The sequence below is a fragment of the Lactuca sativa genome, chromosome 5 (genome assembly GCF_002870075.4).
Source record: "Lactuca sativa cultivar Salinas chromosome 5, Lsat_Salinas_v11, whole genome shotgun sequence".
Taxonomy (NCBI): Eukaryota; Viridiplantae; Streptophyta; class Magnoliopsida; order Asterales; family Asteraceae; genus Lactuca; species Lactuca sativa.
This window is the reverse complement of record NC_056627.2, coordinates 257,998,231-258,003,590: the sequence shown is the minus strand read 5'-3', so window position 1 is coordinate 258,003,590 and position 5,360 is coordinate 257,998,231. Positions and strand designations below refer to the sequence as shown.

At 30.7% G+C, this 5,360-nt stretch overlaps 1 long non-coding RNA gene across 1 annotated transcript; it reads right to left on the bottom strand.

The window, feature by feature from the left end:
• Positions 1–3,384: 3,384 nt before the first annotated feature.
• Positions 3,385–4,782, bottom strand: LOC111887033 (uncharacterized). Its single transcript, XR_002848668.2, has 2 exons — positions 3,966–4,782; positions 3,385–3,866 (listed from the first exon to the last, which is right to left on the bottom strand). It is a non-coding gene; the product is annotated as an uncharacterized LOC111887033 (long non-coding RNA).
• Positions 4,783–5,360: the final 578 nt, after the last annotated feature.

Below are 5,360 nucleotides of genomic sequence, written 5' to 3'. Positions count from 1 at the left end.
AATCTTCACCTTTTACTTTTTCAATCTTGCGACAAAGATTTGTCGCCGTAGTCCTCACTTACTTTTGAGTACTCACTCGATCCAACTTATATTTATATATACAGATAATGACTTGAGAGGGTAACAGATTTTTAATTATGTTCATATTTAGTCACTAATTTTTTTTGTGCTTGATTTACCCTTAAATTATTTGAAATTGTTCACATTTCACCCTTATGACCGGTTACAACCGGTCAGCAGAGTAAAATGTGAACATTTCAAATAATTCATGAGTAAATCAAGCACGAAAAAAAGTTCAGTGACTGAATATGAATATGAACTGGTTGAAAGTTTGTTACCCTTTCACGTCATTATCCAATTTTGTAATAATCCCTTAGTTTATTTTACTTATTGCTAGCAATTACTTAGATTAATAATTTTGATTTCAATCACTACAATTTGTTTTGTGTTGTGTTTGTAAGGAGTCTTACAGAATAGACCGCATATCACATAACCATGTAGTAGTTCATTGCTTTAATCCTAGTCAATGAGATAAACTTTTAACTAGAGTTTCTTTATTCACGTATAATTAAAATGTCACCCACAAAAATGTAATAATTAGTAAAGTTTCACAAAGGCAAAAAGACACATATACGAGCAATAAAACGAAAAATAGATTGAAATTCAAATGGAGCATGGTGAGAAGGTACATATAGAACCAACATACAAATAGAAAAGGTAGATACAAGTAATAACTAGGAAAAAAATATCGACAAAACAAGTTAAAAGTAAAAACAGTGAAAACTAGGCAAAATGCACAAACAATGTAAAGACAACTAGCACCTAGACTACTCATGTACTACTCCACAACGTTGGTCTTATGCATCCACACTTTCTAATCAAAGCTCGTGTCTTTGTAAAGAGAAAAACCTCATTCAATTTTAACATTGCATTATCTTTATGCTTATTTATCATATGTTATCTTGTCCTCGCACGATCTACAACGACCGCCTCCACCATTTGAAGTGAAAACTGTTTCCTATGTCTTAAGTATATTTCTAAAACCATAACAATCTTTGTTTCTTCAATTTCTATGTGATTAAATTTGCTTCTATTGTATTTCTAAATGTTGTTTGTAGTACCTTACACAATAAAGGTATATCACACGATTACTACAACATCCTCACTTTTGTGACCTTCAATATTTAGCTTGTGCTAATTCTTAATAACGTTTAGAACCATTTATATGATAATAGCTTGAAAGGTTAAAAACTTCCAATTTTTTTTGGTCATAAGGGTAAAATGTGAATAAATTCAAATAATTCCGAGGTAAATCAAGCACGGAAAAAATTCAGTATAACTGGTCATAAAAGTAAAATGTGAACAAATTCAAATAATTCTGGGGTAAATCAATCACGAAAAAAAAATTCAGTGACTAAATGTGAACAAACTTGAAAATTCATTACCCTTTCAAGAAGGTTAAGAACCGTAAGAACTATTTTTTCAAATGTTTTCATTAAGGGCATTTTAGATAAATCAAACATTAATATTATATTCATCAAACTTTTCCATTTTCTAGTATACGACTAGTTGATACTTGGTGTTGGACAGTCATACGAACACCGCCAGACTACCGTCGGACCACCATTAGACTAACACCAAATTCAATGGCATTTTCTGTTTGTATTCACAACTTAATAGAAAACATTGTAGTTCTTATTTATTTGGTAATACATTTTAATTCGCTTAATAGAAAATATCATATTCACAGTTTAATAAACATATTAATTCACTGATATATAGCTTAATGTTTTCATGCACACATTCATTCATATTTTAACACAAAATTTATATAACATATACAACTTAATACAATCCATTTTTAGTTTATTACATAAAAATTCACAACGTAACATAATACAATTCACTATACACTAATTCAAATATTCAAATATGTCAAATCCAAACTCTACCACCACCTACTACCATATGCTACCACCAACCACCTGTGTCACCATCGCAACCATCATTCATTCCAAATAAGATCTCTCTCTCTCTCTCTCTCTCTCTCTCTCTCTATATATATATATATATATATATATATATATATATATATATATATATATATATATATATATATATAATCACTGATTAACAACTTAAATATTATATTCGCAACTTAATAAACTAATTAATTCATTTATTCACAGTTTAATGCAAAATAGTTATAAAAACTAATACATTCTTACATATTTATACAACACAAAAAATACATATATTCAAAGGAAATTAATACAAATGTTCATACATAAATCATTCATATTTTAACACAAAATTCATTAAAAATTCACATCTTATTACAGTTAATTCTTAGTTAATTACAAAAAAATCACAGCTTAATATAATAAATTCACATTTTAACGCACAAAATTATACATTCATAACTATATTCTCAGCTTAAAACTTACATTTATATCTTCATATCTATATGCTAGTATATCTTTCAAAGTTTATCAGCATAAATATTCACAATTTAAATTTTACTTACTTTATTGAAAATTAGATAAAATTATATTTGTGTATAATATTTCTTAAATCTTATATTGCATAAGGAAATAAAAATATTATAAATTAATCACAACTTAATACCAGTCAATTTGCAACTTACTACAGTGAATTTATATTTTAATACAAAAAATTCACAACTTAATATAGGCAGTTCACAGTTTAAACATAAACTTTACATATTAATGTAGTCAATTCATAGTTTAAAACACAAAAATAATATCTTAATACAGTGTTGTAAAACTCGCCGAGTTGACCGATTACTCCTCCGAGTACTCGCTACTCCCCCCTTGCCGAGGCGAGTTACATAATCCCGAGTACTCCTCGATCCGCCCCTTACTGAACTGAGTAGTGTTGTGAAATTCGGTCAAATCGGTGATTAATATGTATAATGTACTTAATGATTTATTGTTTAACATACACACATGCGATTTTTACTACATATATATCTTAAATTTTCAATCATTATTCACGAAGTGAGACCATTACGTGTTTTTCATTTTTTGTGTATTCATATGTATCCAATTTTGTTATATATTTCAATCAACTTATGATTTTATCTTATGATTTTCACATACATAATTTCCCTAAAAATATTTATACACAAATTTCCAAATCCGAGTACTCCCGAGTACTCGCTGCTCGGTAGTCAGCCGAACATGTACCAAGTAACGAGTTCTACAAGCTTTTCTTAATACATAAAATTCACATTTTCATACACAAAAAGTATACATTCACAACTATATTATCAACTTAAAACTTTTAATATGGTTAATTCATAGCTTAATGCAATCAATTCACAATTTAATAAATTTACAATTTAATATAGTTAATTCACAATTTTAACAAAAAATTCACAGTTTAATGCATTTAATACACGATTAAACACAAATATCACAACTTAATACACACAATTCACAACTTTATATAAATTTACAATTTAATACACAAAATTATGAATTTATTGCGGCATTTCATTAACTCCCAGTTTAATACACAACAAATATACAGAGACATTCACACAAAGTATGCATTCACAACTTAATAACTTACCAAATTTCATTCAGGCGTTTCATCAAACACCTTGTGTGTGTCTTTTTTTAGAACTTCCTTTTGTAAACATCATCATTAGAGACCATATCTGATGCGGTAGTGGAACCACCACCAACCACCGATACACCATATAAAACAAACACCAGATTTTACTTGAAAATGCACCAAAACATCAGATCTGATGTCGATTTGGTGGTGCTTCAACCAAAGATAAGAGAGAAAAAGATGGAGACGAGTTAGAGATGATGAGGAGGTGGTGCATAACAGATCTGGAACAAATTTGACAAATATTTCGCCAATGATGGCACAGATAAGAGAAAAAACAAGTTCAAGAGTTCTGGAAAAAAAAACGAGTTCAAGATTAGCACCTTGTAGGTTACGATTATGACTACGATTGTGATTTGTGATGCTTTGACGACGACACCTACGGTAGGAGAACATATCTGATGTAGATCCAACGACAAAATGATGAAATAGAAAGAAAAACATTTGTAAAATAACACCAAATGCTCAGATCCACATCAGATCTGATCAGATATCGTGTGAATGAAGATAAAGGCAATATCTAGTGGTCCTCTGAAGAAAAAAGTAGATATGGAGGAGGACAAACATTTGGAGGTGACAAAGAGCTTTATGCTTCGTCAGATAGAAGCGGATCAGATAGTTTTTCTCGTGCTTCATCAAATATGTACATCGGAGATCCGGAGAAAAAGCACAAATCACAGATCTAAAGGTGTAGAAGGTCAAATCTGGTGTTTTGGCGATGATACTTGCAATTCGATGGTGATGGTAGTAGCTACCAACAATAGGTACATACCTGGTGGTTGTTTGGTGTCGTTGGTGCCATCAGTTTACTGGAGAACCGATAGAGGACAGACATAGACGATGGTGATAATCGTTAGAGATTGTACATCTGAACTGGAGAAGATGAAGTCACTAGAAAACTTCAGATCTGAGAGGCTGGAGGCGGTTGGTGAGTTTTCTGGCGGTCTAAAGCGGTAGTAAAGAAGTGGAGAGTGGAGGGAGGTGACAGCGGCGGTAAGTAGCAACGTTAGTAGGCGATGGCGGTAGTAGGTTGTAGAGTTAGTGGGAGAGGTCGAGAGGATGTGAGATATTTTCTTGCAAAAGTATTTGAGATGTGCTTTACTTATCTAAATGTAGATACTATATTAAAGTTCATAAAAAGACAACTACGCCCTTATCAGTTTTTGGTCATTTTTCATAAATTAAAAAAATCAAATAACTTTGAATAGACAAAAATAAACTAAATATAAGTGTTTCTTAGAGTTCTTAACCTTTAGTGGTTTTCATTTATATATATATATATATATATATATATATATATATATATATATATATATATATATATATATACACACACTAGCCGTTTACCCGCGCAAAGCGACGGGTGCGGATCAACAAAATGACATAAAAAATTTGTTAAACAAAATGACGAACAGATAGAGATTTCTTATACCTAGGCTAGGATTAAACGTAAGACATTTTTTGGGCTTATTCGATACTAATAGAAAGAAAAACAAAGGATGAGCTAGCAAGCATGAGAGAGAACCAAGGTTTTGCGGTCAATGGCAAGGCATTCATGATAGATGAATGCTAGATGAATGTGCCTCTTCCAGTTTATATGAAATGTTTTTATAACGTGTATATCGTATTAGACCGATTCAAATGGATATGAAGAACACTTGGTCAAACTTTGACCCATTCAAAATCTTATCATCATCTTATTTGACTTTTTCATTATT